The following is a 25,737-nucleotide window of genomic DNA, read 5'->3' on the forward strand; positions in this document are numbered from 1 at the left end:
TCTTCTTACTGTCAGGCAGGCTTGTCTTGTTACAGTAAATACAGCTACCTGAAGAAAATTGCTGGTGTTCTTTTGATCCTATTAGTACCACAGTCAGGCAGCTAGACTATTTACAGTTAGTGCAGTGCGTTCTGCTCACAGTGTTCTGCTAAACCTACAAGTTAGTGGGGTGCGTCCTGCTCACAGTGTTCAGCTAAACCTACAAGTTAGTGGGGTGCGTCCACCTCACAGTGTTCAGCTAAACCTACAAGCTAGTGGGGTGCGTCCTGCTCACAGTGTTCAGCTAGATCCGTTTCTGTTATCTTCTTACTGACAGGCAGGCTTGTCTTGTTACAGTAAATACAGCTACCTGAAGAAAATTGCTGGTGTTCTTTTGATCCTATTAGTACCACAGTCAGGCAGCTAGACTATTTACAGTTAGTGCAGTGCGTCCTGCTCACAGTGTTCAGCTAAACCTACAAGTTAGTGGGGTGCATCCACCTCACAGTGTTCAGCTAAAGCTACCTGTAGAAGGTTGGTGGTGTTCTCATACTACAGGCAGGCAGTTGATTTTGCTAGCTGCAGTATCAGTACATATATATATATATATATATATATATATATATATATATATCCCAGCTTAGTGCAGCTACAGGCCATTAGTATGTCTGGAAGGCCAAGAAGGAGAGGCAGACAGTCACAAGCCAATAAGAGAGGGCAAGCATGCTCTGTGTCTAGTGCTGGTCGTGGAGACGGTGCATCCTCATCAGCACGTGGCCATGGGACACGCTTGGCCTTTTTTTCGGCAGCTGGCCATGTTGAGCCGCAACATGCGGAAGACTTGGTCGAGTGGATGACCAAGCCGTCCTCATCCTCCTCATCCTCTCTCACCCATGCCCAGGGTACTTTGTCTGGCAAAGCAGCGGCCTCTTCCCTCGGCTCAATGTCATCAGTGACTCCTTCCTTAGCCCCACCATGTCCTCCTGAGGAGTCCCTCGAACTGTTTGACCACAGTGTTGGGTACATGCTCCAGGAGGATGCCCAGCGTTTGGAAGGCTCTGATGATGATACTGAGGGCAGTAACATGAGCACGGACAGAGGGGGTGCCCAAGAAGGACAGCAATCTGGCAGTCATGCTCCCCCTGCTGCAGCATACTGCCAGGTTTGCTCCAGTGATGAGGAGGGAGGGGATGATGAGGTCACTGACTCAACATGGGTGCCTGATAGGAGAGAGGAGGAGGAGGCGGCACATCACCAACGAGGCAGGATGCCCTCCAGGGGCCAGCCTAAGGGCAGCACATTGACTGCATCACACCCCAAAGCTCCACATGTGCAGGGCGCTGCAGTCTCTGCGCGTTATTCAAAAAGTTCTTTGGTGTGGGCCTTTTTTGAGACGAGTGCATCAGATCGCACCGCTGCTATTTGCAACATATGTCTCAAGCGTATCTCGCGTGGCCAAAACATCTCCCGCTTGGGTACCACATGCTTGACCAGACATATGTTGACCTGCCATGCAGTTCATTGGCAAGCGTATCTAAAAGACCCACACCAAAGAACAAAGAGGACCTCTGCTTGCTCCTCATCAGCTGAGATTTCCAACCCCACTAGACCTTCAGTCCTCTCTGAGACCTGCACTGAGAGGAATGAAGGTGTAGAATTAGGTGTGTCACAGCCAAGTACTTGTGGGCAATCTGATTTTGGTACACCGACATCAGATTGTACCAGGCAAATTTCCCTGCCCCAGCTGCTGCACCGCCGAAAGAAGTTTGCTCCCAGCCATCCACATGCCCAGCAGTTGAATGCTAGCTTGGCAAAATTGCTAGCACTTCAACTGCTGCCTTTTCAGTTGGTAGACTCTGCCCCCTTCCGTGAGTTTGTGGAATGTGCGGTTCCTCAGTGGCAGGTACCCAAACGCCACTTTTTCTCACGGAAGGCGATTCCGGCTCTCTACCAGCATGTGGAAGGCAATGTCCATGCCTCACTGGACAGGGCGGTCAGCGGTAAGGCGCATATTACCGCTGACTCATGGTCCAGCAGGCATGGACAGGGACGTTACCTAAGTTTCACGGCGCATTGGGTGACACTGCTGGCAGTTGGGAAGGATGCAGGACAAGGTGCAGTAGTGTTGGAGGTTGTTCCGCCACCACGCCTCCAAAATGCTAATGATTGTGACACACCTCTCTCCTCCACCCCCTCCTCTTCTTCTTCCTCCATGGCCTCTTCCTCGGAACCAGCGGTGCTCCGTAGTCGTTCAAGGGGCTACGCAAGTACGCAGGCCAAAAGATGCCATGCGGTGCTTGAGCTGGTGTGCTTGGGGGACAGGAGCCACACTGGGGCAGAGGTTCTGTCAGCTCTGCAGGGGCAGGTTCAGAGGTGGTTGACGCCACGCCAACTTAAGGCAGGAATGGTGGTTTGCGACAATGGCACCAACCTCCTCTCTGCCCTCCGACAGGGACAAATGACCCATGTGCCCTGTTTGGCTCACGTCCTTAACTTGGTGGTGCAGCGGTTCTTGGGCAGGTACCCGGGCTTACAGGATGTCCTGAGGCAGGCCAGGAAAGTCTGTGTGCATTTCCGCCGGTCATATAATGCCAGTGCTCGGCTGACGGACCTCCAAAAGGAGTTTAACCTGCCCAAGAACCGCCTAATCTGTGACATGCCCACCAGGTGGAACTCAACGTTGGCCATGCTGCAGCGGCTGCACACGCAGCAGAGGGCCATCAATGAGTACCTGTGCGACTATGGCACCAGGACAGGGTCAGGGGAGCTTGTTTTTTTTTCCCCACGCCAGTGGGCCATGATCAGGGATGCATGCACTGTCCTGTCACCATTTGAGGAGGCCACGAGGATGGTGAGCAGTGACAGTGCATGCATCAGTGACACTGTCCCCCTTGTCCACCTGTTGGAGCACACGCTGCGTGGAATAATGGACAGGGCACTTGAGGCAGAACAGAGGCAGGAAGAGGAGGACTTCCTTAGCTCTCAAGGCCCCCTTTATCCAGACAGTGTTCCTGCGTGCCCGCCGATCACACAGGAAGAGGACGAGGAGGAGGAGGAGGAGGAGGAAGATTGTGTCAGTATGGAGGTGGAGCCTGGCACTCAGCATCAGCAGCAGTCTTTAAGGGATCAGTCCCAAGAAACACATGGACTTGTACGTGGCTGGGAGGAGGTGGCTGCGGACCATGTCGTCCTTAGTGACCCAGAGGACTCCGGACCGAATGCCTCAGCAAACCTACGCTGCATGGCCTCCCTGATCCTGCAAAGCCTGCGTAAGGATCCTCGTATTCGTGGTATCAAGGAGAAGGACCAATACTGGCTGGCAACCCTCCTTGATCCACGTTACAAGGGTAAGGTTGCGGACCTTATCTTGCCATCGCAGAGGGAGCAGAGGATGAAACATCTTCGGGAGGCCTTGCAGAAAGGTCTGTGCAACGCGTTCCCAGAGACTGGGAGGTTACAAACTCCTGTTTCTGGACAACGTGTTGCTGAGGCTTCGGTCAGTCAAAGAAGGAGCGGTGGAGAAGGTGGCCGTCTGACCGATGCGTTCAGACAATTTTTTGGTCCGCAGCCCCAAGGTATGATCGGTTCCAGCAACCATCGCCAGCGTCTGTTTTACATGGTGCAGGAATACCTAGGGGCAAGATCAGACTTGGACACCTTTCCCACCGAAAATCCTCTGGGTTACTGGGTCTTGAGGATGGATCACTGGCCAGAGCTTGCACAGTATGCAATTGAGCTACTGGCCTGTCCTGCATCCAGCGTTGTTTCGGAACGCACATTCAGTGCTGCTGGAGGCGTGGTAACCGATCACAGGGTGCGTCTGTCCACTGACTCGGTCGATCGACTGACCTTCATAAAAATGAATCAGTCTTGGATCACCACCAGCTACCAAGCACCTGATGCTGATGTAACCGAATAATTTTTTTTGAAATCTCAGATCCCTTCAAAGACTGCCTATGCTGATGCTGAGTGACTATCCCTGAGTAATTATCCTCTTCCTCCTCAATCATCACGCTGATAGCTTGTAAGAACATTTTTGGTTCTGGGCGCCACCACCAGTGCCTAAGGCACAATTTTTCAGCCCCTGTTTAACAGGGGCGTGTAATTACAATTTTTGATGTAATACTTTGCAGAAGGGCTCGTTCCTGCATTTCAACTAGAGTGTCTGTGAGGGGTTGCAGTGTTGTGGCACCAGCACCAGTGCCTAAGGCCCAATTTTTCAGCCCTTGTTTAACAGGGGCGTGTAATTACAATTTTTGATGCAATACTTTGCAGCAGGGCTCGTTCCTGCATTCCAACTAGAGTGTCTGTGAGGGGTTGCAGTGTTGTGGCACCAGCACCAGTGCCTAAGGCCTAATTTTTCAGCTCCTGTTCAACAGGGGCATGTAATTACAATTCTTGATCTAATATTTCACAGCAGGGCCCTGTGAGGGCTTACAGTGTTGTGGCCACAGCAACACCTAAGGCCCAAATTTCTGCTGAGTATATAGGGCAGGACCCTACTTTCAAACAACTAACTTACAAACGACTCCTACTTGCAAACGGAAGGAGACAACAGGAAGTGAGATGAAATCTACCCCTAGGAAGGGAAATTCTCTCCTGTAAGAGTTAATATGGGAAAAACATTTCTCCTTTCCACTGATGCTTTCCAATCCATTGGGACAAAAAGTGAGGTGAAATCTTCTGAAGAGGAGGAAAGACAGCAAAACAAATGTCACAGGGGTGATAACCCTTCCCTATGTTTTCCAAAAAGCTTAAAAAAGATTTTTTGGCTGGAGCTAAACATGTTAAAAATGTACCCATTCAAAATTACAAAGAGATTCTACTTAACAACAAACCTACAGTCCCTGTCTTGTTTGCACCGCCTGTATACTGCTGTTCAGAGTATATAGGGCCTGGTGGCCCCACACCTTTCCTTATTTTAATTTGGGTGTGGGGTTCCCCTTAATATCCATACAAGACCCAAAGGGCCTGGTAATCGACTGGGGGGTACCCATGCCGTTTGTCTCACTGATTTTCATCCATATTGCCAGGACCCGACATTACATTAAACCCGCAAGCAGTTTTAAATAAGATTTTTTCCTTTAAAAATGACATTTGGTGCAGGGACTGTTCTAAACACGGGAAACACGCGTCACTTTACAGGCATACTATAGACACCCCTCAGGTACGATATTTAAAGGAATATTTCACTTTTTTTTTTTTTACTTTAAGCATCATTAAAATCACTGCTCCCGAAAAAACGTCCGTTTTTAAAAGTTTTTTTTGCATTGATACATGTCCCCTGGGGTAGGACCCGGGTCCCCAAACCCTTTTTAGGACAATACCATGCAAATTAGTTTTTAAAATGAGCACTTTTGATTTCGAACGTTCGAGTCCCATAGACGTCAATGGGGTTCTAACGTTCGTGCGAACTTTCGGTCCGTTCACAGGTTCTGGTGCGAACCAAACCGGGGGGTGTTCGGCTCATCCCTACTGGAAACTATCAATGTCCCCCGCTGAGACCACTGCCTGTGGAAGGTAATTCCACATCCTTGCCGCTCTTACAGTAAAGAACCCTCTATATAGTTTAAGGTTAAACCTCTTTTCTTCTAATTTTAATGAATGTCCACGAGTCTTGTTAAACTCTCTTCTGCAAAAAAGTTTTATTCTTATTGTGGGGTTACCAGTACAGTATTTGTATATTGAAATCATATCCCCTCTCAAGCGTCTCTTCTCCAGAGAGAATAAGTTCAGTGCTCATAACCTTTCCTCATAACTAATATCCTCCAGACCCTTTATTAGCTTTGTTGCCCTTCTTTGTACTCGCTCCATTTCCAATACATCCTTCCTGAGTATTGGTGCCCAGAACTGGACAGCATACAGTGGGTGCGGCCGGACCAGAGTCTTGTAGAGCGGGAGAATTATTGTTTTATCTCTGGAGTTGATCCCCTTTTTAATGCATGCCAATATTCTGTTTACTTTGTTAGGCTCAGCAATGGCATGCTATGCCAAGCTGCTGCTATCATCTACTAAGATCCCCAGATCCTTTTCCATCCTAGATTTGTCATTTTTCAATCACTTGTGACAAAAAAATAAAATATTCAATGGGCTCAACATGCCTCTCAGCAATTTCCTTGGGGTGTCTACTTTCCAAAATGGGGTCATTTGGGGGGGGGGGGGGGGTTGTACTGCCCTGCCATTTTAGCACCTCAAGACGCTATAACTTTTGCACAAACCAATAAATATATACTCTTACTGACATTTTTTTACCAAAGACATGTGGCTGAATACATTTTGGCCTAAAAGTATGACTAAAATTGAGTTTATCGGATTTTTTTATAACAAAAAGTAGAAAATATCATTTTCTTTTGAAATTTTCAGTCTTTTTCCATTTATATTGCAAAAAATAAAAATTGCAGAGGCAATCAAATACCATCAAAAGAAAGCTCTATTTGTGGGAAAAAAATGACGCAAATTTCGTTTGGGTACAGCATTTTATGACCGCGCAATTACCAGTTAAATCAGCGCAGTGCCAAATTGTAAAAAGTGCTCTGGTCATTGAGCAGCCAAATCTTCCGGGGCTGAAGTGGTTAAATCACCTTTGGCTTAACAAAAACAGCATTATTTCGAAATGGTACTCCAATAACACACACAGGGGGTGATTTACTAAGAAAAAGGCACTGCACCAGTTCATACATTAATTGGTGCGCTGGAAAAGTCATTACTTGAAGGAATTAACCGGTGCACATTGAAGCGCAAATAATGATAATAAATACCCGCATATGTAAACTGCAACTGGCGCTAGGGTAACTGAGGTTTTCTCATTGATAATAGCGCACGCCCAATACAGTTGATTAATTTCATCTCATTGGATGTGTCTTGTTAGGCAATTAGTAGGTGAACTCAGTTAATTAACCCTTTTGATGCTAATCTCATTCCTATCACTTCTAATATATCTTTGAAATGTGTTTTTCTTCTTTTTTTACCCAAATCTTTCAATACATGACAAAGAACAGAGAAGTGTTTCTAAACCCAATAAATTAATATTTTCAGATCTTGATCTTTAACCACTTCAGCCCTGGAAGATTTTACCCCCTTCCTGAACAGAGAACTTTTTGCGATTCGGCACTGCATCACTTTAAATGACAATTGCGCAGTCGTGCGACGTTGCACCCAAACAAAATTGAAGTCCTTTTTTTCCCATAAATAGAGCTTTCTTTTAGTGGTATTTGATCACCTCTGTGGTTTTTATTTTTTGCGCTATAAACAAAAAAAGAGCGACAATTTTGAAAAAAACGCAATATTTTTTACTTTTTACTATAATAAATATCCCCAAAAATATATTAAAAAAAATTTTTTTTCCTCAGTTTAGGCCGATATGTATTCTTCTACATATTTTTGGTAAAAAAAAACACGCAATAAGCGTATATTGATTGGTTTGCGCAAAAGTTGTAGTGTCTGCAAAATAGGGGATAGATTTATAGCATTTTTATTATTAATTTTTTCTAGTAATGATCTGCAATTTATATCATGGCTGCAACATTATGGCAGGCACGTCGGACAATTTTGACACATTTTTGGGACCACTGGCATTAATACATCGATCAGTGCGATTAAAAATGCATTGATTACTGTAAAAATGTCACTGGCAGTGAAGGGTTAACACTAGGGGGCAGTGAGAGGGTTAAGTCTGTCCTAGTGTGTGTTCTAACTGAAGGGGGATGGGGACTGTGCAGAGAAGATAACAGATCGCTGTTCATACTCTGTATGAACAGACGATCTGTCACTTCTCCCCTCAGAGAAACGGAAACTGTGTGTTTACACACATTACACACACAGTTCCGGGTTCTCCGTGTTTCAGCAGCAATTGCGGGAGCCCGCCAGTGATCCAGACTGCCAGGCACTCGCATCGGCTCGGGGGCCAGCCGGGGGTGCGCGCGCGCCCCTAGTGGCCACAGGGCAAAGCAACGTTACATAACATCGTTTCGCCCAGCCGTGCCATTCTGCCGCAGTACAACTGTGGCGGCTGGTTGGCAAGTGGTTAAAGGTGACCATCCACTGCAATCAGTTAGATCTTAAATAAATTAGATTTAGTGCAAGAGCCTGTTTGATTTCCTATAATCTGAATTAATTTTTCAAGTGCGTGTTCCATTTACCTATTTTGCCTAAATATCGAGCTGTACAGAGATTGGTCCATCAGCTTGCATAGTGCATGACCCACTTGTTTTTTCCTAATGATATTTCTTGGGCATTATACAAAGCACATGAAAAACCACCTTTTTTTCAAGACATGCTAGAGTGATCAGGAATCTTGAAACTACGGCTCTCCAGCTGTTGCGGAACTACACATCCCATGAGGCATTGTAAAACTCTGACATTCACAGACATTACTAGGCATGATGGGAATTGTAGTTCCTGAACTGAAGGAAAGTTGAAGACCCCTGCGCTAGACCATTATTATGCCTTCAGAATTGGGAGTGTATGGATATATATATATAGATATATATATAGATATATACACACACACACACACACGCACACACTGAAACAGGAAGCAATATACATTGGCCCAGAAGTGAATCTGTACACAGGAAGTAGGTGTGGGTTTTGAGGCCAAATCATTTAGACATACAAACATGACCCACACAAACACCACTCCATGTAAAAATAAATCAAAAATTATCTTAATTTGCAAATAAGGATCACCTCTTCCTCAGAGAACAGTGAGTGGGGCATGGTGGTGGGAAGAAATTAGCAGCAGTACAAGCAACTTCCTGGAGGGGCGTGATGTCATTCCTGTGTGCTGGCCACCGCTTCCGGGAACCAGGTATGTGCCACGGGTACATACCTCCGTGCACACAGCAGTTGCGCATCTCACATACACAGCAATCACGCATCTAGATGCAGGAACCCAGTTTTTATGGAAATTAATAGTAAAGCAAATGCATATTTCCAGGACTGGACTAACAAATGTTTCTAGTGAAAGGCAACTGGTGTTTTCTATTAAACAAGGTCTAAATGGGCCATTGACATGCATCACAGTTGAACTTAGGAATGTGTCTTTGCAAAGTTAAGCTAAATGAAATCCTTTCTAATTTTTGCTTGGGGATAGAGTGCAGAGGGATTAGAAGTCTTGTCAGATTTTGGGGATGTCTACACCCCTGATAGGGTGAAGACACCTCCCAAATTTTGCCAGTTTCTCCTTCAAATTTATTCACTTCCTGTTACATAGCCAAACAGGAAAGGAAGGGTAAAACCCTACCAATGTCTTTCCTTGGGGACACACAGGTCAATCTAAATAGTTTCCCCATTAGGTAAATTGCATTCTAGCATTTTGCTCTGTACACCCCAAAGTATTAGGTATCTTGGACTTTGGGGATTATTTACTAATGGCAAATCCATTTTGCACTACAAGTGCACTTGGAAGTGCAGTTGCTGGAGATCCGAGGGGGACATGCAAGGAGAATAAAAAACAGCATCTTTGCCTCTACATGATTGGTTGATAAAATCACCAGTGCTTCCTCTCAGATTTACAGCATGGATTTGCCTTTAATAAACCCCAAAATACCTAATAATTTGGGGTGTACACAACAAAGTGCTAGAGTACAATTTGCCTAATTGTGGCACTAATTAGATTGACCTGTGTGTCCCCAAGGAAATACATTGGTAGGGTCTTTACCTTCACTTCCTGTTTGGCTATGTGACAGGAAATGAAGACAATTTTCAGAAAAGGGACAGAAAGCCCAACCTAAAAAGACAAGCAGGGGTTCTAATACTCACTTGGTTTCCCTCAAATACCCCCAATTAGAATAGGATTGTATTGAGCTAGATTGTAGCTCAGTGCTCTAAATCAGTGGTTCTCAACCCTGTCCTCAAGTACCTCCAACAGGCCAAATCAGAGTCAATGGCTTGGTATTTTGGACAGATATTTAGCTAAGATAAAGTCCCAAAACATGTCCTGTCGGGGGTACTTGAGGACTGAGGGGTTAGAGGGGGGAAACAAGAGCATTGTAGAATGGAGTGTGGAGTTCCCCTTTAAAAGCAAAAGTTAGCCCATGGAAATCCAAAGGGTTGGGGGGGGGGACAAGAGCATTGGAGAATGGAGTGTGGAGTTCCCCTTTAAAAGCAAAAGCTAGCCCAAAGAAATCATATGCATTAGAGGGGGAAGGTTAAATGCCCTTTTAGGAGGAGCTAGAGGAACGAGAGACTTTTTACATAATTTTAACAAGGTGTATGTCACATGTTGGCAACATAACATGCTAACAAATATCTCCTTAAATCTCCTTAAAATCTCCTTTAAAAAATACATAAAGGTGACCCAGCGTAAAAAAAAAATTGTCGAGTTTAGGAGGTGCGCCCATTCAACGCACACAATTGCATGTACGTTGCTTAACAACTACTAAGATTTGGGCCACAACAAACACGTGTGAACAAGCACAACAGCCGCTTGCGCATGCACTCTGCTTACATTGATCTCACGCAGTTCTAAACGTACTTGCAGGCACAGCAGGCTTTCTCTGAAAAAGTTACTTTCTCATTCTGTTTTGGGCAGTTGTTACTAAACTTCCTCACATCACCCCATAATATTGGCACCTCCATCCTCTGTCAATATTGATTTGGAGATGCCGTGCGCCATGTCCATAGTGGCGCACTGATTGCATTCTACTGTGTGCGGAGATCGCTATAGTAATTGGGGGATTCGCGCTCTGTTACCGGCGCACCATTTCGTAAATTTGGAAATGTGCGTTGTGTCTCGCTGTGCGCCTCTACTGATGGCGCACGGCTTTCTTAAATCACTGATTATTTTTTTTGCGGTTTCTAATAGCTACTCATTTTCTGACACTTTCTTCAAAATTATTCGGCAACATGCCCCCAAAACACATTTATTTGTTTAAAATATCAAAATCTAAAAAAATATATGAGGGATACACTGATGTTGTTTCTTCTTCTGACAGGCTGTGTATCTAACAAGCCATCCACAGCACGCCAGACAACCAATGATGACCTATAACAACGTAATACAACTGTTTGGGAAACAACAAAATATGGTAAGTGAAACAAGGTGCCCAAACATTCAAAAACGAACAATAAAAACACAATATGAATAAAAGTTTTTTTAAAAATCCAACAAAAACGCATCTCTGGGAACTCTATACAGAAATGGTACAGTTGGATAAAGAAGAAATGGTACAGTTGGATAAAGAAGTACATCATGGAGGAAATGCTAAGCATTTTATAGTTTCTGTCCCTATTGGATACCTTGGGGATTCTTTGGAATGAGGAACCATCCTTTGCTTAGTGTGGGCTTTTAATTGAGCACATGAGCACACAGATATCATGGGGGTCTTTTATATCACTTCATTTGGTCACCTTGGGGTTGATTTACTAAAGGCAAATCCACTCTGCACTTTGAAGTGCAATTTCTGTAGATCTGAGGGGAAGATCTGAAATGAGGGGAAGCTCTGCTGATTTTATCATCCAATCATGTGTAAGTTAAAATGCTGTTTTTTTATTTTCCTTGCATGTCCCCCTCAGATCCACAGCAACGGCACTTCCAAGTGCACTTTCAGTGCACTTGTAATGCAGAGTGGATTTGCTTTTAGTAAATAACCCCCCGCTGTCTTTATTATCACTGTTATTATCGTTTTTATGCTTGTTACACATAGAACACTTTGGGTTTCTTTGGATGAATTATTTGATTTTAAGTATGTTAATTTAATAGCACTGCACATTATATATTGATAAGATGCAATATATTACATTTTCTCCTTGGCCTTACATGCACTTTTAGTTACATATGTAATATTATTTTATCTAACACACTGCTATATTCTGGTAAGCAACACCACTTCTTTTTATATTTATCACATAAAATGTAGCAAAAAGTGCAGCGCTATAAGTTGATAAGTTGATAAACATGTGTGTATATGTGCATACCACAAAATATTAAAATGCAAAAATGCAAACAATATCCATGGTGTGAACCATAAATATAAAAAACAGTCAATAAAGTGCACAACAACAATTGCTGTTGTGCACTTTACTGACTGTTTTACTGATTTTCATGTTTGTGGTTCATGCCATGAATATTGCTTGCACTTTTGCACTTTATATTTTGTGTATACACATATACACACATTTGTGCACTATTGATATATTGGTTATTTTTAATCAATTGTTGTGCACTTTATTGACTTTTTTTTATATTTATGGTTCACATCATGGATATTGTTTGCATTTTTGCATTTTAATATTTTGTGGTATACACATATTTATCAACTTATAGCGCTGCACTTTTTGCTACATTTTTGCTTATGTGCCTACTATTTGGGTTATAGTGCTCAGCTGCTGTACGTTATTTTTGTTTATCATAGCGCAGATATTTCTTCAACTTTTTATATTTGTCACATGTAGGAGGTTTATTTACTAAATGCAAAACCACTTTGCTTTACAAGTGCACTGCAAGTGCACTTGGTAGTGATCTTGGAAGAGCAGTCGCTGTAGATCCAAGAGGGACATGCAAGGAAAATAAAAAACAGCATTTTTGCTTGTACATGATTGGATTATAAAATCAGCAGAGCTTCCCCTGATTTCAGATCTTCCCTTCAGATTTACAGAGACTGCACTTCCAAGTGCACTTGTAGTGCAGAGTGGATTTGCCTTTAGTAAATCAACCCCATAGTACTTACTGTATATGCTACATTTTATCATTAAAAAAAATCAGTACTTTTATTAGCCCAAAGACAGTTCAAAAGATTTTTTGTTACATTAAAATGAAATCATAAAAAGGACTGTAGACCTCATTCAGAAAAAAATTACTTGAGGGAAGTTTGTAGAACATGAGCAAAGTTCAGGTACCATATGCAAACCCAGTTGAAATCAATGAAACCCAAATGTTAAAAATCAGTAATGGCCATTCTCTAGGCTAATGTGCAAGGGATTGTCAAACAAATGGCATAGGGAGGGAAAGGGCTAAGCAACGCCTCAAGGAATATGTGCCAAAGTAAAAAAATGTATATTTTTAGTGGAAAGCAGCGATTTTAATAATGTATTAAGGGCAACATTGGAAATGTAAAATTGGCTCTGTGGGATGGCCTTAACCTGCCTGTGAAGTGTTACATCTATTTGATGTATACAACCTATTACAGTAAAACTGGCATTTAGAAAAAAAAAATGCTGTTTAAATTGCTGGGAACTTCAGACACTTTACTTCTGAACAAAGCGGCTGGGGATTCCCTTCATCTATACTAGACCATTATCCTAGCTCAGAGCCTGATATTGATGTTAACAGTGACCCTCACAAAAACAAAATGGTGAAGGGTTCCCCCAACAAATACATACCAGGTGCTTAGCTTTAATCAGGCTCTGGAATGAATGTCAAGGAGAACCCCACAAAAATGTAAAAAAGTGTGTGGGGTCCCCCGGAAATTTTCTACCAGAACCTTCAAATCTAGCTTGAATTTTAAGAGGCAACCCCTCTCCCCAAATCATAACAGGCCATATGGACTCAACAGGGGGATATCCTGCCATGCCAGGGGGCAAAACACCTTGTCCCCATATTGATGAGGACAAGGACCTTTCGCTACAACTCTAGCCTGATGGTTATGGGGATCTGCGAACAGGGGCTTATCAGAAACTGAATGTCACTTTTAACAACATGGGGGCCCCAACACTTAATGTGAATGAGTAAGGTTACATAGTAAATAAACACTCACACACCCAAAAAATAGCACGGCACCTGCTGAAAAAAAGTCACGCTGACCAATGGACACTACTAATCCTGTCGCTGACTGGCGCTGAAAAACTTCTCCCAGGGTTCCGCCAATAAAAGTAAACAAAGGGGCAAGGTCTCCTGAGTGATGTCAATGGCCAAACTTGGCCATGACCATGGCCATATTTGGTTAATATAATTTCCAAAATATGACTATGTGGACGTATTTGGTTAGTGATGTTAGTCATGGTAACCCTGTCCATTTGTTTACATCAGGGATCTCCAAACTATGGCCCTCCAGCTGTTGTGGAACCAAACGTCCATGGGCCATTGTAAAACTCTAATATTCACAGATATGACTAGGCATGATGGGAATTGTAGTTCCCGAACAACTGGAGGGCCATAGTTTGTAGACCCCAAGTTTACATGGATGGGGATTCCTGGCCAGAAAATAAATGGGACCTGTTGACTTGACTGTTTGCTTAAGCTGCAGCAGGTGCCTGCCATCACTGCTTCCTTAGCAACCATTGACAGCAAGGAAGCTGCCATGTACAGTATTGGTATTTCTACCACTTTTACTCATACATGACTTTCAGCTCACACTGAGCCAGTAAAAAGTCTATTGTAGACGAACACCGAAACAGCTAAAATTTGGTCTGAACAGATTTTGCCATCATTCCTAGTAGCTACAAAGTAAATACTGATCCTCTTTTTAACCTGTAAAACAAAACTAAAAGCTGAGATCTAATTGGTTGATTTGATTTACTTATTTTGTGCTTTTTTGTGATCTTGCACATTATTGAATAATTAAAGTGTCCCTCCCTGTGTGTTCTTGATATATATATATATATATATATATATATATATATATATATATATATATATATATATATATATATATACACACAACATATATGCATGTACCTATTAGATGTAGACCTCACACGGTGTCTTCTTTTCTACAAAACATTCAGACGTCATCCATTTTGGACTGGAACTTTGATATTGCCAAGATGCATTATTCACTATTTTCATATTCAGAAACTAATGTTTGTTCTCTTAACAGCACGTCCAAGGATAATGAGTACATTTTCATTAGAAAAGAGAAATACACTTTATTAAGAGACATTCTAAATTGGAACCTTCTCAAATGGTACTAAAACCTTTGTATTTTTCTATTACATCATAGGTCATTATCACAGCTTTGGAGTGCAATTATTAGTACTTTATGCTGAGATCTCTCTGTGCAGCAATAGACTATCTCTGACTTAGAACATAAGGTGATGAGATTTTATGCTATAAAAGCATACATGTTGATGTGATAAAAGTGAAAAAAATATCATTAACATACTTTTAAATACTGCCTCTTCTATTTTGGGGAAAGTATTGAAAAAAAGAAAGTGTCAGATCCTAATGATGGAATACAATTTAGCTCTCAAACACAATGGTATTTGACCCCTTTCACATGTGGTCTATTCAGATCCACCTGTCAGTTTTTCAAGCGGTTCTGAATGGAAGCTCTATGTTAGTCTATGGGCAGACGGATGTAGGAGGATGTGTAATGCCCTGTACACATGACCGGTTTTGCCGTCGGAATAAACTCTGAAGGTTTTTCCGATGGAATTCCGCTCAAGCTGTCTTGCATACATACGGTCACACCAAATTCCGACCGCCAAGAACGCGGTGACGTACAGCACATACGACGGGACAACACTTATGACGTCTCGTACTTGCTTCAGAGCATGCGTCATTTTTGGTACATCGGATCAGCATACAGACGAGCGGTTTTCCCGATAGGAATTTGTTCCATCGGAAAAATATAGAACATGTTCTATATCTAAGTCTGTCTGAATTTTTGACATAAAAAGTCTGATGGGGCATACACATGGTCGGAATATATACGATGAAAAGCTCCCATCGGACTTTTTCTGTCGGAAATTTCGACCGTGTGTGCAGGGCATTAGATCTGTCTAGGTCCGAAAAATAAACAGTAAATGTCTGCTTTCTTCTCTGTTTTTTTGGATACATGTACATTTATTTGCTGATTGGAACAGACATGACCAGTGTGAAATGGCCCTAATTAACTCAAACCAAGTGTATATGTTTTGATAGGATAAAAAACAAATTAGAGAATATACAGTGTATATGTGTAAGGCTGGCCGGAGGTTAGTCTGTAATTGTGGGAGGAGTTTGAGAGGGCTATTTAACCCTCCTCCTCTGTCAGGGCTGGGTTGTCGGAGGTTCTGGGTGGACGCATGTCACTTCCGGCCTCCTTACAATGAGGCGGTCGGCCGCAGCAATTGTGTCGGTTCCTCTCCCTGGCACCATCGGGGACCACCCGGTCCCCCCCATCATCCCTGGGTTCCACCAGCATCGTGGGGGCCGCCCCGCCTGTCCTCCCTTGCAGCCCCATGTTCCATCCAGCATTGTGGGGGGCCGCCCGGCTGCTTCTCCTGGTGCTCCTGCGGGGGGCAGTCCATCCATCCTCCACCCACCCACTTTCCCCATGGCTCCATCTGGCCAGCGTGCCTCTAGCCCTCCCGCTTCTCCTGGCGCTCATGCTGGGGGGAGCGGGGGGCCGTCCGTTCTTCCATCCTTCCCACAGCTCCATCTGGCCAACGTGCAGCCCGCCTGCTTCTCCTGGTGCTCATGTGTTGGGGAGCGGGGGGGCTGTCCTTCCATCTTCCACCCACTTTCCTTACGGCGCCATCTGACCAGTGTGCCGCCCGCTTCTCCCGGCGCTCATGGGAGGGCATCCGTTCCGTTTGGCCAGGGTTCCGCCCACCCACTTCCCATGGTGTTGGAGGGGTGTCGTCTGTCCATCTTCCACCTTCGTTGGGCTCAATCCCACATGGTTGGGGGGGCACCGCTCGCTTCTCCCTTTCATCCCTGTGTTTCCTGCCAGCACTATGGGGGCCGGCCGCCCGCTTCTCCAGGGGGGAATGGGGGGAGTGTCCGTTCGTCCATCTTCCACCCACCCACTTGCCACTCACCCGCCAGTTCACCTCCCTGGAACCCACGCCGTGCATCATGGAGGAGACGCCCGCACACTTCCTGGTTCTCATGGGGGGGCACTCACCCAACTGCTCACCTCATGGTATTCACGTGGGGCATCATGGGGGGATCCCCGCATGCCTCCCGGGCATCCACCGCTTCAGTCACAAGTGTTTCATCATGGCATTTCGGCCCCAGGATTTCTGTCGTAGTGTTTCGGCCCCAGGTTTCTGTCACAGCGTTTCTATCCAGGTGTTTAGTCTCAGTGTTTTTCTGTCATAGCGTTCAGGTCGTAGCATTCCTGTCATAGTGTTTTCTGCCTCAGCAGTTCTGTCGCAGCATTCTGCCCCAGCATTTCTGTCAGGGTGTTCTGCCCCAGTATTTCTGTCATGGCGTTTCTGCCTCAGCATTTCTGTCGTCACGTTCGGCCCTGCATTTCTGTCAGTGTTTCTGCCTCATTTCTGTTATAATGTTCAGCATTTCTGTCTTAGCATTCTGCCCTAGCATTTCTGTTTTAGTGTTCTGCCCTAGCATTCCTGCCATAGACTTGGCCCAGCATTTCCGTCATAAGCGTTCTGCCTGGCATTTCTGTCTCAGAGTTTTTTGTCATAGCGTTTCTGCCCCAGGATTTCTGTCATAGCGTTCTGCCCCAGCATTTCTTTCATAGCGTTCTGCCCCAGCATTTCTGTCATAGCGTTCTGCCCCAGCATTTCTGTCATAGAGTTTGGCCCCAGCATTTCTGTCATAGAGTTTGGCCCCAGCATTTCTGTCATAGCATTCGGCCCCAGCATTTCTGTCATAGCGTTCGGCCCCAGCATTTCTGTCATAGCGTTCGGCCCCAGCATTTCTGTCATAGCGTTCGGGCCCAGCATTTCTGTCATAGCGTTCGGGCCCAGCATTTCTGTCATAGCGTTCTGCCCCAACATTTCTGTCACAATGTTCTGCCCCTGCATTTCTGTCATAGTGTTCTGCCCCTGCATTTCTGTCATAGCGTTCTGCCCCAGCATTTCTGTCATAGCGTTCTGCCCCAGCATTTCTGTCATAGCGTTTGGCCCCAGCATTTCTGTCATAGCGTTCTGCCCCAGCATTTCTATCATAGCGTTCTGCTCCAGCATTTCTGTCTCAGCGCACAGTCTCAGCATTTCTGTCATAGCGTTTCTGCCGTAGCGTTTCTGCCCCAGGGTTTCTGTCATAGCATTTCTGCCCCAGGATTTCTGTCATAGCGTTTCTGCCCCAGGATTTCTGTCACAGCGTTGCTTCCCAGGATTTCTGTCATAATGTTTCTGCCCCAGGATTTCTGTCATAGCGTTTCTGCCCCAGGATTTCTGTCAGAGTGTTTCTGCCCCAGGATTTCTGTCATAGCGCTTCTGCCCCAGGCTTTCTGTCATAGCGTTTCTGCCCCAGGATTTCTGTCACAGTGTTTCTGCCCAGGATTTCTGTCATGGCATCTTTCTGTCATGGCGTCTTTCTGTCATGGCGTCCTTCTGTCATAGCGTCCTTCTGTCATGGCGTCCTTCTGTCATGGCGTCCTTCTGTCATGGCGTCCTTCTGTCATGGTGTTTTCTGTCATAGCATTCTGCCCCAGCATTTCTGGCTCGGCATTCAGTCTCAGCATTTTTGTCTTAGCGTTTCTGCCCCAGGATTTCTGTCTTTGCATTTCTGCCTCAGCGTTTCAGTCTCAGCGTTCTGTCATAGCGTTTCTGCCCAGGATTTCTGTCATGGCATTTCTGCCTCAGCATTTCTGCCCCAGGATTTCTGTCATTACATTTCTGCCTTAGCGTTCTGTCGTAGCGTTTCTGCCCCAGGATTTCTGTCATGGCATTTCTGCCTCTGCGTTTCTGCCCAGGGTTTCTGTCATGGCATTTATGCCCCAGCGTTTTTGCCCCAGGATTTCTTTCATTTTATTTCTGCCTCAGCGTTCTGTCATAGCGTTTCTGCCCCAGGATTTCTGTCATGGCATTTCTGCCCCAGGTTTTCTGTCATTTCATTTCTGCCTCAGCGTTTCAGTCTCAGCGTTCTGTCATAGCGTTTCTGCCCCAGGGTTTCTGTTATCACGTTCCTGCCTCAGCTTTCAGTTTCAGCATTTCTGTCATAGTGTTTTCTGTCAACATTGCTGTCCTTGCACTTCTGCCCCAAGATTTCTGTCATAGCGTTTCTACCTCAGCGTTCAGTCTCAGCATTCCTGTCACAGCGTTTCAGCTGCAGCGTTTCTCAGAGGGGCGTTGTTGTTCAGTTACGGCATATGCTCCGGTAGCTGTATTTATCTTCGTTGGTTGTCATGTCTCATCGTACCTTTGTTCCTGTTTGTACCTGGGTCAGTTAGCACGTTCATTCACCACACCTGTTTGACTACCCACCACGGTCTGTGGGTACACCAAAAAAATGAATAAAAACCAAGCACTGATGTGGATAGATATGTGTGATATAAATAAATTGTGCTTAAAAATATATATATACCAATATAGTTAGTGCTATGAAAAAATCAGTAAATTAAAGCTGCTATCAATATAGGGTGATCAGATAACCAAACAAATACTAAGTATAAAATTGATGTGCTTTAAAAAAAATAGTGCACAATATGCTGCTGCGACTAAGCTTAAATCCAGGAATAAAAAATGCATACATGTGAATAAAATAAATAAATAATTATGGTGCTAATACATGTGTTAAAATTGCCAAAATAAATCTTCAAATTGGTGATGTGACGGTGAATATAAATAAAATAATAATGACACTCTGAGTACAATGTCCAGGCAGAGATAAATAGTGGGAGAAAGTAAAAATAATTAAACAGTTCCTTCCCTTAATCCAGATTGATTGACTCACTGGGTTAGATCGTTTGTATCAGGATATTTCGTTTTTTTTCTTGCATCCCACTTCAGCCATAATACTGCTGGTGATTCGGCTCTCAGGATAAAGGTTTTATGCAAAGCAAGCAAAGAAAAAATAGATCATTGTGCAGTGAACTTACTAGATAGTACATAAGCAAAACAGGGACAAGAGATACACTCACAAACTCCCGGTCTATTAGAAGCATTCAAATAAGCAGATTGCAGTCAGCTGCTGTGGACAAGGTTTCCCATAGAGAAACAGCTGCTGTTAACCTTCAGGTGTATTGCAGCACTGAACGTCCTAAGCTCCTCCCACACGTTACATCACTGACACGTGACTTTTTCAAGGATAAACCCAGGAAGCCATGGCCTCTGTATTTAAGTCCTATGGCATTGTGGTTACCATGGAGACAGCGCTGTGTTCATTGGATCATCATACTGCTTTCTGCTACTAATGACATGTAAATATTTTGGCTTAAGCCTTATTTAATTGTTTTACAAATTATTAAAAGGGGAACATATATTTATAAATACAGGTTTGCAAACAAATATAGAACACTTCCAGATAAAAAAAAAGAACATAAAAATGGACCTAATTAGTGCGGTCACAAAACTCCCTCCAGTGGTAAATAGTGTTACTACACATTCATGTTAACATCTCAGATCGCATGTCATTACATACTGCGATAGATAGCAAAATCACTAATATGTATGTGTACTTCCGCAAGTAAAATACCATTTGATCCATATTGTGTAGTTACTAGCAACATATTGGATAGGCCCGTATTACACTCACATCCACTAGTGAAAATTATATAAAAATTATAAAAAAATTAAAATAAAAGATTAAGGTTACATTGTTGCGCCACTAGTTCGCCATTGCAACAATGTTTCATAAAAATTTATATTGAAAAATTAAATTAAAATACTAAATAAATTGATATACATAATTGACTATATGCACAACCCAAATATTTGATACTATACACTCATTTACAGTAAAATCAAATATATGATCCCTATGATATTAAAAAATAAATAATTAAAAATAATTTTATTTAAAATAAATACTAAAATATAGACTATCGTTATTATGATATTAAGTGTAAAGAGACAAAAAATTTACGTACCAATTAATACCAACGAAGTAAAATATAAATTAAAATTTAAAAATTAATATATATGTAATAAATGTTTAAAAATTAATAAGGCATGTCTTGAGAGTATCACGGAGTATTAAAAATCTGATATGAAGCAATTAAGATCAAATTCTATGTTTAGGCCATTTGGCGCAAGAGTCCCCATCTGGAATATCCATTTAGACTCGCTTTTACTGAGTTCCCTTATCTTATTTGAGCCTCTCCAATGTGGCTTGTATTTCTGAATCGCCCAAAATTTCAACTGTTTGGGGTCACTATTGTGGTGCATAGCAAAATGTCTGGAGACATTATGCTTAGGGAAAGATTTTTTGATGTTCTGGATATGTTCCCTTATGCGTTTCCACATAGGCCTCTTGGTTCTACCAATATATTGTAGTGAGCATGAGCATTGCAAAACATATACTACTCCTTCCGTCCTGCACGATATAAAGTCCTTAATAGTATGTTCATTGCCAGTACTTGTTGCTGTGAATTTATTACACTTTTGCCCATTTTGTTGGGTATTGATGCAAGCGTAACATCTTTTACAGGGGAAGAACCCTTTCCCCTGGAAAAAGGATAATTCCGTCAATCTTTTGGGGGGTTCCGGGACATTTTTGGCAATTAGATCCCTTAATGTGGGGACTCGCCTATAAATGAAGCGAGGCTTATCCGGTAGGATGTTGCAGAGAGTTTTATCTGATTTTAAAAGAGGCCAATGTTTTCTGATGATTCTTTCCATTTTCTTATGTTGAATGCTGTAGTTCATTATCAGTGATATATCGTTATTATCTTTATTATCTTTGATTTTATCCTGGATCAGCACCTCCCTTGGGGTTTGATTAATCTCCTTGATTTTTTCTGCTATGAATTCCTTGCTATATCCTTTGTCTTCAAACTTTTGTCCCATCAATTGTGTGTTTCAGATATTCATTATTGTCTGAGCAATTTCTTCTTAGCCGTATGAATTGCCCCTTGGGAATATTGATAAGCCATGGTTTATGGTGACAACTGTTCACTGGTATGTAGCTATTTCTTTCCACTGTTTTAAAATAGGTTCTAGTACTAATGGAATTGTTTACTAGCTGTATTTCTAAATCTAAGAAGTGTACTATTTTTTCACTTATTTCGTATTCAAGCTTGATGTTCTTTTGGTTGATATTTAATTGGTTAAAAAACTGTATTAAGCTAGCTTCGTCACCTTTCCATATTACTATACAGTCATCAATGAACCTTTTGTAAAGCACAATATTGTCTGGGGTATTTGAGAAGATTGCCTCATCCTCCCACTTGGCCATAAAAACATTGGCCGCACTTGGAGCATACTTAGCTCCCATTCCAATCCCAGTTAATTGTCTGTAGTAGTTGTCCTTATACCAAAAGTAATTGTGCTGTATTCCAAACGCCAGGCTTCTTAAAACAAATCTTTTTTGTTTGGATATGAGATGGCTGAATTTGTCCATAGCCCATTTGGATGCTTCTATTGCATCACTATGATCGATAACTGTACATAGCGAAGCTACATCCGCAGTTGCAATGATATATTTTTGATCTCGTTTTAAGTCAAGGGAATCCAGTATTTGTATCAAGTGTTTCGTATCTCTCAGAAATGCTCTAGTTTGAGATACTAACGGCTGTAAGAATTTATCGACATATTCACCTATCCTGGCATTGATAGATTGAATACCATTTATGATAGGTCTAAATTCTTGTGTATTTTCGGCACGGTGTAGATGATGGGTACTCTACACGTGTCAGGCAATAAATATTTGGACTCTTTTTTGTTTAAAATATTTTTACTTACTCCTTTCCGGATTACATCTGATAATTCCCGTTTGTACTCTCTTGTTGGGTTGCCATTGAGTTTAATATAAGTATTAGTATCGCTTAGTTGTCCTAGTAACTCATTATTGTAATATTCTTTAGATAGTACCACAATTGCTCCCCCTTTGTCCGCAGGTCTCACTACAATCTCTTTATTTTGTTCTAACTGTTTAATACCTATTTGTATATTGTTGGGTTCAGATATTTTCTTGTATTTTAATTGTTCAAGATCTTGTATTACCATTCTATTGAAGACTTGAATATGCTCATTGTTCAGTACCGGTGGATTAAACAATGATCTGTTTCTGAGGCTACTGTGAATAATGCCTCTTGATGCTTCTGTTTCCAAATTCTGTATACTGGGAGGCTTAGATAGCATGTATTTTTTAATGTTCAGTTTCCTGGTGTACTTTTGTATGTCAATATACGTTTGGAATTTATCAAGATTTCTTGTAGGGGCATATTTTAAGCCTTTGTCTAATGTCGCAAGTTCATCTCTCATTAGTTCTGTTCCGCTGAGGTTATATATGCCTTCTCCTAATACTCTCTTTTTCTTTTGGACTTTCCGTCCTGCTCTGCATCCCCTTTTCTGTTTGGGCTTTTTTCCCTGTTGTGGTGTTCTTGTTTGTGGGGGTCTTCGTTCCGGCGATATTCTAAAAAAGACCTTGATTGCTCCTCATCATTATATTCCCTTAATGGTTCATACCTGTTGTTAGTTTGAATGGGACTTCTTGTCGGTTCATGCCTAGATTGTTCAATTTCTCCTCCTTCATTCCTGTTCCGGTTGGATTGATATTCCCGATATTCTTCTCCATTCGTATATTGTTGGTATTCTCTTTGTTCATTTCTCTCAGGGTTTTGGTGATAATCTCTTGATTCATTTCTGTGTGCATATTGGTAGTACTCCCTTGGTTCAGTCCTATAGTTATTAGTTTGGTAATCTCTTGGTTGTTGATAATAGCGTGCTTGGTCCACATAGCCATTATTCCTTCTATTGTCTTCCCGATAATATTGTGGAGCATTCATGCGATTATTCGGTGATTGATAAGGTTTTAAGTAATTACGTGGTGACTGATATGGTTTGTTGTTTCTTTTATTGCCATTATTTTTCCAATAAGGTCTTCTGGGGGACTTATTTTTTGTTCTATTTTTCCACCAAGGTTTAGGAGTTCTGGGGCCATCATCATCCCTATATGTTCTACTTTGTTCTACTTCAGGTTGTCTTTCATATTTCAGACCATCAGGTGTTTGCGGTCTTCTTTCTGGTGTACTGTAGTTAGATTCTCTTCTTGGCGTGATTATTCTTACCTCCCTCTCAGGGGATGAAGCAATGGATTCAGTTTTACCTTGTTTAAGGTTAACCTGCCAATTAAAAACCTGTTCCAAATGATAATCATTGGTATCTCTGAGGTACTTTCTTTTCTTCCTTTGCTTAATTTCTATATCTTTCTGTTCTAAAACTTTATTTAGTTGCTTAGTTAATGTTGTAAATGGAGCTGTATCTTTAAATGGTTTCAATGTGCTTTTGCACTCTGTGATATGTTGGTTAATTATCTGTAATTTTCTCTGTTTCCTTTTTAGGGCAAAGTGAACTAGATCCATTCCTTTGTCATTAAAAAATCTGTACCATTCATTTACTCCTTCTTGATCCACTAGACCATCACAGATGGGAACCTCCCATCTTAATCTCCTGGGCACCATTTTGTCTTTAATGTACTGTTCATGGGTAGCATTATCCCACCATAGGCTCACCTTTTTCTCCATCAGGTGGCCAAATTTTCTGAAATTCGTATCTAAATCTCCTTTTTCAGTGCTAGGTGCAGTTGAGAAAACATTATCTAAATTTACTGTGCGTTTTTCTACGAAATCAAAAATATCCATATCTGCGAGTGTAGGTGTGTTCTGAAGTAATAAGTGCTAAAAAAATGAATAAAAACCAAGCGCTGATGTGGATAGATATGTGTGATATAAATAAATTGTGCTTAAAAATATTTATATACCAATATAGTTAGTGCTATGAAAAAATCAGTAAATTAAAGCTGCTATCAATATAGGGTGGTCAGATAACCAAACAAATAGTACTAAGTATAAAATTGATGCGCTTTAAAAAAAATAGTGCACAATATGCTGCTGCGACTAAGCTTAAATCCAGGAATAAAAAATGCATACATGTGAATAAAATAAATAATTATGGTGCTAATACATGTGTTAAAATTGCCAAAATAAATCTTCAAATTGGTGATGTGACGATGAATATAAATAAAATAATAATGATACTCTGAGTACAATGTCCAGGCAGAGATAAATAGTGGGAGAAAGTAAAAATAATTAAACAGTTCCTTCCCTTAATCCAGATTGATTGACTCACTGGGTTAGATCGTTTGTATCAGGATATTTAGTTTTTCTTGCATCCCACTTCAGCCATAATACTGCTGGTGATTCGGCTCTCAGGATAAAGGTTTTATGCAAAGCAAGCAAAGAAAAAATAGATCATTGTGCAGTGAACTTACTAGATAGTACATAAGCAAAACAGGGACAAGAGATACACTCACAAACTCCCGGTCTATTAGAAGCATTCAAATAAGCAGATTGCAGTCAGCCGCTGTGGACGAGGTTTCCCATAGAGAAACAGCTGCTGTTAACCTTCAGGTGTATTGCAGCACTGAACGTCCTAAGCTCCTCCCACGCGTTACATCACTGACACGTGACTTTTTCAAGGATAAACCCAGGAAGCCATGGCCTCTGTATTTAAGTCCTATGGCATTGTGGTTACCATGGAGACAGCGCTGTGTTCATTGGATCATCATACTGCTTTCTGCTACTAATGACATGTAAATATTTTGGCTTAAGCCTTATTTAATTGTTTTACAAATTATTAAAAGGGGAACATATATTTATAAATACAGGTTTGCAAACAAATATAGAACACTTCCAGATAAAAAATAAGAACATAAAAATGGACCTAATTAGTGCGGTCACGAAACTCCCTCCAGTGGTAAATAGTGTTACTACACATTCAATGTTAACACCTCAGATCGCATGTCATTACATACTGCGATAGATAGCAAAATCACTAATATGTATGTGTACTTCCGCAAGTAAAATACCATTTGATCCATATTGTGTAGTTACTAGCAACATATTGGATAGGCCCATATTACACTCACATCCACTAGTGAAAATTATATAAAAAATATAAAAAAATTAAAATAAAAGATTAAGGTTACATTGTTGCGCCACTAGTTCGCCTGCCGGGCTGCATGCTCAGATAAGGGTC

Source organism: Aquarana catesbeiana, linkage group LG05 (genome assembly GCF_042186555.1).
Source record: "Aquarana catesbeiana isolate 2022-GZ linkage group LG05, ASM4218655v1, whole genome shotgun sequence".
NCBI lineage: Eukaryota > Metazoa > Chordata > Amphibia > Anura > Ranidae > Aquarana > Aquarana catesbeiana.